The sequence below is a fragment of the Myotis myotis genome, unplaced genomic scaffold, assembly GCF_014108235.1.
Source record: "Myotis myotis isolate mMyoMyo1 unplaced genomic scaffold, mMyoMyo1.p scaffold_m19_p_15, whole genome shotgun sequence".
Taxonomy (NCBI): Eukaryota; Metazoa; Chordata; class Mammalia; order Chiroptera; family Vespertilionidae; genus Myotis; species Myotis myotis.
Genome location: NW_023416319.1, coordinates 37,992,312 through 38,005,071, shown reverse-complemented (window position 1 = coordinate 38,005,071; position 12,760 = coordinate 37,992,312). Strand labels below are relative to the sequence as shown.

Genomic DNA, 12,760 nt, shown 5'->3' with positions numbered 1-12,760 from the left:
CTACCCAAAAACAACAGCATCACTGTAAACTTTAATTGAAAGAGATATTCATATCCAAGCAATGTATTTGCTCCAGAATGGTGAAATAGGCCTTCCTCTAAATAAATTATTTTTATTGCTAAACTTGATAAATTATATAATGACTTGGGCTTCTTTTTTCTTGTCAGGATAAAAAAGCTGCACTCCCTTATTTTGAATGCAAGAACCCTTGGCAAAATTAAAGTGTGATTACTGGAGTGAGCCAAAATTTTGAATCTAATGCTTTTATTATCTTGTTTGCTTTCCTAAAGGATAGATAGGGTCTTCAGGATCACGGCCATTTTCCCCTATAAAGTTATATACTGAGATCACGCTTCCGGGCATACCTACACCTTTCCTCCCCATGTGTGTCATAGGCTGTTTTCAGTGTCTAAAGATGCCTTCCCATATTTATACTCATTTTCCTCTAGCTGGTTTGCATAATACCATTACTTTAAATGGCCAATTAAAAATGAATTTAACACACCTGAATGCTATATGCTGGATGAATTTTTGTACAAATCGATATTAAGGAATATATTTGTGATTTTATGACGTGAGAGCCAGAAAGGAGCATTGAGGTAGAGAAGAGCTGTCTCAGTTACTATGTATTTCTGTTTTACTTTCTTTCTCTCTCTCTCCTACTCTCTTGGAGAATAGACTGAAATATGTAATAATAAATCATATGGAAAATGCATAAATATCAGCTTCATGTATATATTTTATCCATGCTAAAAGTTTTCCCAAGTCCCAGCTCTTCCATTTTCCTCGCGCCTTTTAAAGCATGATGCTGTCTAAGATCCTTGGAATTTCTTACTGCATCTTTGACTTTACCTTGTCCATCTACTCACTTCACACTGACCTCCTTTACTATTCCCCAAACACCAGGCCTGATTTCACCTCAGGGCTTTGGGACTAGCTCTATCCTGTGCATGGGGGAGTCTTACTCCAGATGCTTGCGTGGTACTCTCCCTCACCCACTTCCACTCTTTTCCACCTGTTATCAATAAGATGTACCATAACTTTCCGATTTAAGACTGTAACTAACCTTTGTTTTGCACTCTCCATTTTTCTTACCTTGTTGAATTTTACAACATTTCTTTCCTTATAAATACCATATATTTACTTATTTATTACATTTGTTATCCCCCTCTCACTAGAGTGTAAGCAGCGGGAAAGTAGAAATTTTTGTCTGTCTCCCCCCACCCCCCCCCCCAACTTATGTATCCTCAAATCTAAGTCTGGCATAAAGTGAGCTTTTTTTTTTATTAATTTGTTGAATGAATAAATGAATGACATAGAAGATATTACCTTATTACTTTTCTGGGAAAATATCTTACTTATTGACATACTCAGAGTTTCTAAAGTCTAGATACCCCTATCTCCTTTGAAGATGAGGATAGGGTTGAAGAACTTTTTAAAAAATATGCAGTTGCATAAAACACATGCCAGCTCTACTTAGATTCTTGGGCTGAGTAGGACAGCCTTGGTGAGGGGGCCCTGGTGGGACTCTGGAGTGGAGGAGACACAAACCCCCCTGCTCCTGTGTTCTCTGGGCATTGACCCTCTGGGGACTGGGAGAGGAGAGTCCTCATATTATTAAAACAGTGGTGCTTCTGTGAGAATGGAGTGTGTGAAGTATATTGAGGGAGATAGCGGTATTTATTTATGGAGTTGAACAATACAGTACCTATCTATATAAAAGCCTAAGTGACCATCACAACCAAATGGACAACCGAACAGGCTGCGTGGGGCTACCAGGCTGGCAGGGGGGTTAGTGAGGGGTGACCAAATGACCAAGCAGCAGGCTGCGTGGGGTGACCAGGCTGACACGGGGGGCAGTTGGGGGCAATCAGGCCAGCAGGGGGAGCAGTGAAGGGGAATCAGGCTGGCAGGCAGAGGCGGTTTGGGGTGATCAGGCTGACAGGGGGGGAGGCAGTTAGGGGTGATCAGGCAGGCAGGCAGGTGAGCAGTTAGCAGCCAACAGTCCAGAATTGTGAGAGGGATGTCTGACTGCCGGTTTAGGCCCAATCCTGGATTGGGTCCTGGATTGGAGAAGGTGCAGGTTAGGCTGAGGGGACCCTCCCTCCCCTGTGCACGAATTTCATGCACCGGGCCTTTAGTATGTAAACATAATAGAAGATCATAAAAAGTTACTTTTCAAAGGAAAATGACTTTAATTTCTACCCATTTATAGTCATTTTATATACATGTCTCCTTTTTCTTCTTTTTTTTATTTAAAATCTTTATTGTTGAAAGTATTACATCTATCCCCTTTTTTTCTTCCACTGACCCCACTCCCTGCCCCAGGCCTTTACCTTTCTATTATCTGTGTCTATCGGTTATGCATATAGCATTTACTTTACTTGGTTGATTCCTCTCTCCTTTTTAAATTTCTTTGAGTATATCTTTTTTTTTTTTTTTTAAACTACTCTGGGGAGGTTTGTTTGTGTGTGTTTGGCAAAGATGATATAAACACACAGAGTGATTTGGAAACTACACAGTACTATACCAGTGGCATTCATTTACATTATTATTATTTCGTGGCAACAGTATTATGATTTGGTTAAACTTCATATTGTTCTAGGAAATTGTCTAGAACTGCTCATAGAAGTTCAGTCTCAGTTTGTGGTTGGACTTTCTCTTTATAATTTATTTCCTGTGGATATGTAAAGGGAAAGGCATTGGCAGGCTTAAAATTCTTTTCATTTTTCTTTCCTGTATTTGAGTGGCTTCAGAATTAATAAATCCTATGCAATCTCCCTCTTTATTTGTCTACCTAGTTCTTAATCCAGAAATGAGAAACCACGACCATTAGCCATTTCACCTTTGTCTGAGTTGCATCTACTGCCTAGGGATCTTGAAACTCTAAGTGGGATGGAAAATTGAGCTGTGATAAAAATGCTTTTGATATTCTTTCTCACATTTTCTCATTAAACGTTACAGAAAAGAGACTCACTGATGCTGACAGAGTAGCTGATTGTGCCTAGAAGAAATATTGCCATGGCAAGTACAAATTAGATCACCCTGGACCCGCCTGTGTTTTGCTGTTTCAGCTGCTATGAGTGACAATAGCAAAAACAATTTTTTATTAATGTGAATAAATAAATCAAGTAGAAAATTACTTTAAAAATAGCGATTTTGACATTGCAACACCATTTCAATCCAAATGAGCACAATAGTATGACAACAGCCACGCCATCACCGCCAGCCCTTGTCTTTTTAAAATTTGAAGTAACATATTTAGGAAGCTATTCATATAACTAAATCTAAATAAATTAATATATTCAATAAGCATTTCACCTACTCCATTTCTCATCTTTGCCATAATAAGAATAATGATGTAAGAATTTTTTTTGTGTGTTTGTTGACAAAAGAGATAAATTAAGGGCTCAAATTTAGAGTAGGAATAACATTAAGAGTGAGGTATGTAACTAAGGCATGCATAGCATTTTGGAAAAGATGCTCTAGTCATTCCATGGGTATGTAGGTTTCTCAAATATGGGGAAACTGTACATTGTCTATTTTCAACAATATTCTCCTTCAAGGAAAAGACACACTTCTCTCTTTTGTGGCATGTTATACAAAGAAAATGTACTCTCCCATACAGCAAAATTACCCTTCCTTGGAGTACTTAAACAATATACTTTTTCTATGAAAGTTAATGGCTAAGTTCCAGGAACCACAGTATGACCTTTCAGGATCAAAATATACAAGTTTTGGAACAATATATATTAAATAATAACACCTCAAATGATATATAAGAAGCGTATACTATTTTCTTCTTGTTTAGTCATATAATCTTTTTCCTTTAAGGTGAATTGTGGTCAGATTATTATTTATTTGTACTCACAAAAAATATATTGAGTTCTGAAAATCTACATGATAACTGAATATATGTACACAAACTTTCATCTGCCAAGAGGTTGCCCATCAAAAGCATTAAAGACTGCCAGTGTACGATTTTATTTCATTTTATTAATTTCTTTCAAAGTTTTAGATGTACTTATGTACATTTTTAGTAGATAATTATTAAAAGTCCAGGTTGTGGAGGTGGGCAGACCTGGTCGGTCTGATTTTAGATGTCTATTATGTGCCACTTAAAACTGCAAGTGCATATTTTGTTATTTGTGTGAGAGTGGTTACATTCTGATACATGCCTATAAATATGAAACACTCCATAATATAAGCCATTCTTTCATTTAACAAATAAGAGAATTTTTTAATTGGCCAATTTAACTATAAATTCTGTCAAAAGTATAAGTGAAATAGACAAATCTCTACAAATAATAGCATATTAATGTACATATATGTATTTATAATAAAAATTGTATAAAATGTCCTACTTTGAAATTATTACTTGATCTTGGATCAGAGTTCATGAAACACATTTCTTTGCATTTTTCATTTGCATCTTCCTTTTCTTTGCGTTTCTGACTCATCTCAAACAATTTTCAAGAGAACATCACTCTATTTGAAATACTCAAATTTATGTATCTATGGGTGATGTTATCACTGGAAAATTTATTTTTCAAATTTTGGTCCAGAAAATTAGGTCATTCACATCCACTCATTTATTCTGTAGGTACATATTTCCATAATCTCCATAAGGTAACCATTTAGTTTGATAGGGGGATTTTAAAAATGTTGTTTAAAATTGCAGCTAATAGTTAATGATTATGAGATAGTATCCCCAGAAGGAGTTAATAAACTGGTGACATATTTCTTTGACTTTTTCTGCTAAACTCATATAGTGACCTCTGTAATTGGGCCGAGCTAGAATTGAGTGACTATTCCCCAAGAATGAGCATCAAAATACAGAGTGGGGGAAAAGTAAGTTACAGTTGTATGTGAAACACAGTTTATTCTTGTATTGTTATTTATTAATCATTGTATAATTTTCTGTACAAACAACTGTAAACCTACTTTTGCCCAACCTGTAAAATAATTGAGAGCATACCAGGTGAAATGACTATAAGGAGTCAAATAACAGGGGGTCACCCAAGTGATACTTACGTAACAGCAGGCCTTTTCTCTAAGTTGATTATATATCCATTAAATTTTTATGTTTCCATTTTTTTTGGTCAATTTAGGGGGTAATATTAATACTAATTTTTCTGGAGAGTAATTAGGGTTAAAGTAACAATGTGCATTCCTTATTGCCTTGTGCCTAGTTAGCACTTAACACATGGCAAATAAATGGTTACTTCTACTTATTACAAAAGGACTCACCGACTTTTACATTGTATTTTTCTTCGTTAATTATTAAAAGGTCTGTTAAAATATGTACACATGAACACAATGCATTCACACATGACAGGCCATGTAGATATAGTTATCATTTTACATCTATTTACAAACTGAATCTTAATGCAATAACAAGTTTAAACATGATGATGCCATTTTTCATGAATAAATATATTTGCCATTGTATATTTGAAATGTATTTATAAGGAAAACCACATACTAGTTTCTGATTTAGAGGATAAATATACATTTTGGGGGGGAGGGTTGTTTTTTCTTGTTTGTTTTGTTCTGTTTTTGCTATTACCACCATATAATGGTGAGTCTTAGTTTTCACACAAATTAGATTCTAGAAATCCATTTCTAAATTAGGAGTTGAGAACTTGGAACATTTTTCTTTATAGAAGTAATGGAATTGAAGGTGTTTAGATTCTCAGAATAGTCTTCCAGAATCTGCTTGATCCACATTATTCTCAAAATAGTGTGCGTGGAAAGTGGGAGGAGGGGGTGAGATTACAGAACACGGCAGTGTAGAAATTAGACACAATGGAATAAGAAATACTATTCTTCAAACACAGTTTAATTAATGAGCAGGAAGGTGGAAAACAAAGTTCTGTGAATGTTCTGAAGCAGGCTTTTTTGCATGTCTGTGCGCTTGAGAGATTGCTGACACTGTTTTTTACGACAAACTTTATCTTAAAATTTATTGCCTTTCCTACATTAATATTGATAGACCCTTAGCTCAGTTCTGTGGCTTGATAAAAATAAGCCTCGTACTTAAATTGTGGTATTGTTTATGTCATTCATTAGGTGTTTCTTCATTTGTCAAATGCTTTTTGGGCTTCTCCTCTGTGCCATGGCACTTGAATAGGCATTAGTAATTCCAGCACGAATAAGCTATGGTCGCTACACTCACATAATTCAGACTAATAGGAGGAGACAGATGTTTAAATTGATAAATTCCATAGTGTTAAAAGTGCTATCATAGAAACATGAACAGAGGGAGTACAACAGAGAAAGTGGTCTCCTATGGGCTGGTAAGCACACAGGGATATTAGTCATCGGTTCAAGGAGACTGTGTTGAGTACTGTGATGAGACACACATCTATAAAGGAAGGCTAGAGAAGATCCTGGGAGGACATTTACACCCTATCAAGACTTTAGAACGTTTATTTATAGGCAACACAGCTATTGAAAGGTTTTGATGAGGATAGCTCTCTTGTAGTTATGAGAGTTTTAGTTCTTTAGACTGTAAAATAAATACGATTAACTTAAAAATTTTTCATCCCTTTTTGTTCCAAAATTTTGTGCAGCCTGATTGGCAATTGTATCATTATTTTGTCTAATGAGATGTGGTGGGGGTGAGGGTGTGGGGGAGAGCATGCACAAGAAATAAAAGATGGAGCAATGTGAGTGGCTCCTTTTCTTTCTTTTTTTAAAATTTAAAATAATTATTTGACAAGAACCTACTCTTTCTGAAGGAGCTTTTACTAAGCTCTCAGAGTGTGATAACGATTTTTGCATTTTACTAATGCTTGGTGGGTGTGTTGGAAAATAAGGATGGAAATGAGTCTGATAAGTCTAATGAATTTTCCTAGTCCTACCTCCAAACTTTGGTTCAGAATTGGGGATTTTAGATGCTGAAGATATAGTACTAAGTGTGAACGATGATGGTCCTTACTAAAACTTATAGTCTTGATGGGGATGGAGAGATGGACTGGCAGTAATTAAATATGAACACAAATAATACTCACCAGTTAGGTTCTTATAGAGTCGCTATAGTTAGCTAATAAGAACCTAAGACACCAATTGAAATTTGAATTTCCGAGAAATAATGAATAGCTATACTAAAAATATAAAATTATTTTGATTATCTGAAATTCAAATTTACTTGGATATAATAATATTTTTGCTAGAAACCCTAAATACTCATACATTTTCAGATGGGCTAATAAAATTAGGTAGGTAATTAAAAAAAATTAAATATTTCCTTGGAGGAAATTAATTTCATAAAAGATTGTTCAAAGGTGAGCATCTTTTTTTAGTGATGTTTTAACAATGAGATTATGCTAACTTCATAACGATGGTGCCCAGACCTTTTCTTTACCCATTTAGATTATTATACGATATCCCATAATTACTGACTTGTTCATAGAAATGGAACTACTCCCTGCATTACCCAGGACTTCTTAAAAATTCAGGAAGTTTATTTCCGCAAATCTGGGCTTGTCACTATTCAGAAACATTTTTTAAAAATATATATATATATTATTGATTTTTTACAGAGAGGAAGGGAAAGGGATAGAGTTAGAAACATCGATGAGAGAGAAACATCCATCAGCTGCCTCCTGCACACGCTCTACTGGGTATGTGCCCGCAACCAAGGTACATGCCCTTGACAGGAATTGAACCTGGGAACCTTGAGTCCGCAGGCTGACGCTCTATCCACTGAGCCAAACCAGCTAGGGCATATTCAGAAACATTTTTATAGTATTTTCTGAATCAAAAGAGCATTTTAAAATATTGTTACATTATATTTAAAACTTTGCTGATTTTATCATGAAAGTTTATTTTGTCTATATTGCTCTCAAAATGTATTGGATTGACTTAGATTCCTAATTCTGCTAATGTCATAGTGATTCCTCTCCCTGTACTGAGAAATCTTACTGACCTTTCAGACTGTGGAGATAATACTGGTTTTTCACGAGTGGTTGGGTCTTCCATTAGAAGAGAGTGATGGGGGTGCATCTGTAAGGTTAATTCTCCTCCACACTCCAAACTATTGCTTGCAATTTTGGGTGATTTGTCTCACGAGGTGTTGCCTGGACCTGAGCAGTAAAGGCCCCATAACACTTTTCTTCTCTCATATTTATATTTTCTGTCTATACAAGAGCAAAAGAAGCTCTCACTGAAGGGCAAAGATCTTGCTAAATTTGATTCATCTGAGAAAAATCTAAAATTTAATATACAGTTAGCATATGATTTACTGCTAATTAATTGACAGCTCCTTAAAAGAGCTAACATTCTCCCCAAGAAGACCAAGACTTGAGCCTTGGGGGTTCTCATAGAAAAAGATGAGATTAAAGAGAAAATAAAGGTCTGTTAGAAGAGCCAGCGTTTCAAGAGTAAATACAGCGAGGTGAAGAGTACAAAAAACTCAAAGAAGATTGAAGCATAGCAATGGTTTAACATAAAATTAAGGGAAGTTTGATTGCTTAATCTCCTGGAAATTTAAATTTATGTTAAAGGCTAACAAAAGACTGTGTAGTGCCATGGAATATAGACCATTTTGGAAGGAAGAGTATTGTAGAGACAAATAATTTTAGATGTGGAGAAAGTAGATGGTATAAGTAATAACACATGGTTCAATTCTTTTAGTAACATCTGCTTTAGAGGAAATAAAGTAGGCTTTTTGGCATATGGAAGAGGGAGATTGTTTAGGCTGTGTAGAGAATTCACACAGCAACCAATACAGAGTGAATAAAGGAATAACAGTTGCTAATGAAAGTCCAGTTGAAATTAGGTATCAAATTTTACAACAGGACAGTTCTCCTACCTTTTGCCAAACACATTAACATGAACAAGGAAGGTGGTAGGAATAATTTAGGATCAAAGATTAGCAACCCATGGAAGAGTGGGGATAGTGATAATGACAGAGAACACAGATGGTGATGGTGGCCTATGGTGACAGGAAGACAGGCTAGTCTGCTGGACAAGGCAGCAATGAGAGAACTAAACTGAATCTTAGTGTGGGTAGCGAAAAACATGTAGTCAGAAGTCAGCTAGAGAAGTCAATGATAACACAAAAAGTAATATAGAATTTTGATGTAGATGGTAGATGATGTGGATGTTCAATAGTTTAATGAGAACGGGATTGATACCATTTAAACAGTTTCTAGATTTTGAGGATGGAGACATATTAGGTGATAAGATCTATCAGGCAGTGGAGTCAATGAGCTGAAGTAACCGTTTCAAGGTGTCATATGAGCTGACAACACTGGTTTCAAAGGTGTCAGTAACAATGGATCACAGGAAAAACTCCAATCTAAATGTTGGGGTCATGCGGAAGATGGGGTGATTTGAATATTTTGATCGTTATAGGTGAAATGTTTTCTACAAACTGCAACCTCAAGTAATTTTGCCTTACAGCAAAAAGACTGCCTAAGCCTCTGCTATTAAGTTAGATTTTATATGCTGAGTAATGTTTCCTTCAAGATTTCAGTAAAATGCTGTACCCACAAGGATGTGATTCATATGCATATTTCAGTAATAAGAGGATTGCAAAGAAATATAAAAGGACTGTCCATGGTCATAAATTAGAAATTATATCAAGAACATTTTATTGGACACATTTACAATGCAATTCTAAAGGAAGTCCAGTCATTGTGATACTCTCATCTATATTTTATAGGAAACTTCATCATAGAGCTTAAATGACCATTCCCAAGCTAGCTAGTATTTGTTCATACTGCTTAGTGCATTTAATAGTGCCATTCCTGTCTCACAACTTCTATAACCCTTGTAAGAACTGTAAGAACTGGTGGCCAGATGGTAACTTCAGGTTATTTTACTTTGGTTCCTGCATCAGAAATGGTTCTCTTTATTTTGATGACCTTGGTTACAGATTTTGCTTCTGATTTCATTCTCGCCTCACTGCTCATCCCCATTGAACTTGATGTGAAACATTGTCCCATTGATTCTTAAGCCTGCTTCTATAATATCTTCTCTTCTCCACTGAAGCCACCCTCAGGCTATTGCTTGGGAACTCAGCTCTAACCTAACTCTGAGTGTTGTGTCGTTGTATGTGCTCTTGCCTCTGAGTGGGTGGGTCTTGGCCATTTAAAAATCCATGGAAAGAAGGCTTTAAAATTTTTCTTTTCATAAAACATTTTACATTCGATCTACCCTCTTAACAGATTTTTAAATGTAAAATACAATATTGTTAACTGTGGGTACTGAGTTTTATAGCAGATCTCCAGAATTTACTCATCTTGAAGAACGAAACTAACCTACCCATTGAGAAATCATTTCCCATTTCCCCCTCACTTCAACCCCTAGCAACCAACATTCTACTCTCTGCTTCTATGAGTTTGACTATTTTAGATACCTCATATAAGTTGAATAATGCAGTATTTGTCCTTCTGTGACTGGCTTATTTCACTTAGCATAATACCTTCCAGGTTCAAGGCTAAATATTACATTATATACATCCTATATTATAAAAGCCTGATAAGCTAAGTGCCCGTTCGTCCATTCAACCAATCAAAGCGCAATATGCTAATGATATGCTAAGGCCACTCAACCGTTTGCTGTGTCGTGCTCTGACCACCAGGGGGCAGACACTCTGACTGATAGGTTAGCTTGCCCCTGGGATCTGACCAATCGGGACTTAGTAAGATGGGCCGGACACACCCTGGAGCCCTTCTGTGGTCCCTCCCCAGCTGGCCAACCTCCCTTGTCCCTCTCTGGCCCTGATAGGTCCCTTGGCCTGGCCTGTACCCTCTCACAATCCAGGCTGAGGGATCCCCCACCCCCAAGTACATGAATTTTGTGCACTGAGCCTCTAGTATACCATATTTTCTTTACCCATTTATCCACTGATAGACATTTAGGCTATTACATATCTTGGCTATTATGAACAATGCTGCAATGAAGATAGGGGTGCAGATATCTCTTTGAGATCTAGATTTCAATTCTTTTGGATTACATCCAGAAATGGAATGCCTAGATCAAATGATAGAAAGGAGTTTAAAATAAGTTGATAATGTATTTTTTTCTTACCTTACTTCATATTCATTTGGAGTCTATGAGTATTTGCTTAAAAAGAATTAAAGTACAGTAAGGTAGTATGTGTTGATAGTTTTTCAATCTTGAAATGTTAGTAGGAGATTACATATAGCACTGAGATTTTTTTCTTTTGACTCATTAAAATATTTGTTAATGGAAGGATATTCCAATCAGTCTACAAAATTGATTCTCTTTGTGTGTTTTGGAAAAAAAAAAAAAAATACAGTCAGTGACCAGAAGGGAAATAATGGTAGTTAACATTTCTTGATATTAGGTTAAAAACAATTTAATATGTTACATTATAATATCTTAATATAGTCAGTCTTTGAATTTTTTACTTAAAACTGATGCAGCTTTCACTAGCTTCCTGCTGGATGAATTGATAGGAGCAGCTAAGCTCACCTTTGAATTCAAACTCCTCACAGGAGGGGAGCCAGGAAAATGGTGCCAACTTTGAAATTCAGTCTGGGGAACAAAGTAGGGAGTCATGTTAGCAGCAAGCGGTATTATTCACACAATGAAAACAGCCCTTCAGCAACAAAAGGAAGCCTTGTGTTGGGCAGGATAAAATGAAGATTTGTCCTTCAACTGTTGGCTGCTAACATTTCTGTATTTTTTTAATTTTGTATTTTTTTTTTCCTCAGAGAGAGGAAGGGATAGGGTGAGAGAGATAGAAACATCAATGATGAGAGAGAATCATGGATGAACTGCCTCATGCACGCCCCCTACTGGGAATCGAGCTGGCAACATGGACATGTATCCTGACCTGGAATTGAACTGTGACTTCCTGGTTCATAGGTTGACACTCAACCATTGAGCCGCACTGACCGGACAACATTTCTGTATTATTATTATTCACACTCTAGCAGATTCAATTACCTAGTAGTATTCTATTTAATATTTTTGCTATATATATAAATGGTAGGCATTTATTATTTTATTTTCTTGTTCTCTTCTTGTCTGGTTTTGCTACCAAAGTTATTCTTATTCACCAAATAAGTCAGGTAGTCTTCCTTTTAATAATCTTTCATAAAAGAATTTACACGAAATAAGGATTTGTCTGCTTCTAGCTATAGATGATGGGTTGGCATATTGAAATACTATTGAACAGTGCCTGGCTTTGTAGAGGGAAATAAACTGGAATTTAATTAGTATCTTTAAAGAGGGATGCAAGCGAGGAGCTAATAAAATTTGCTTTTCCAGTCCTCAGAAAGGCTTAGGAATTAGACACACAATCAGTCCAGAGCTGAGGGATTCCAAAGATGGAGCCTTTATTCTCAACACAATGCTTATCCTCCTCTTATGAATACTGTTATTCCCCTTTGTCCCCTTGGAATTACTTTCTCTGTACAGTTTCCTCACATGTTTCCTTTGCCAGTTTATCTGTGAATCAAATCTTTATCCTCTCAAGTTGATAAACATAAGTCTTTTTCTTTTACCCTAAATCGGGAGGCTTCCAAGAATTTGGTATTTGTTTTAAGGAAGAAAAACACACCACAAACCTGCAGGTCATTGCTAGGCTTGCAGCTGGTTCCATAACTCCTGGATCTCAGTTGTAACTAAAATTGTGACAATTTTCAAGAATTTCTCCTTAAGCCCATACTTCTTGGCTGTCATTGGGCTTTTGGACTTGAGGGAGAATTGCCATTTTGTCCACATATTGACTTAAATTACAGTATAATTCAGCAATGTGTACATTGAACACCCTTGC

General features: G+C 36.2%; 1 protein-coding gene across 1 annotated transcript in view; it reads left to right on the top strand.

The window, feature by feature from the left end:
- Nucleotides 1–12,760, top strand: part of CTNNA3 (catenin alpha 3) — a 1,292,302-nt gene that overhangs the window by 1,065,212 nt on the left and 214,330 nt on the right. The window lies entirely within an intron of this gene.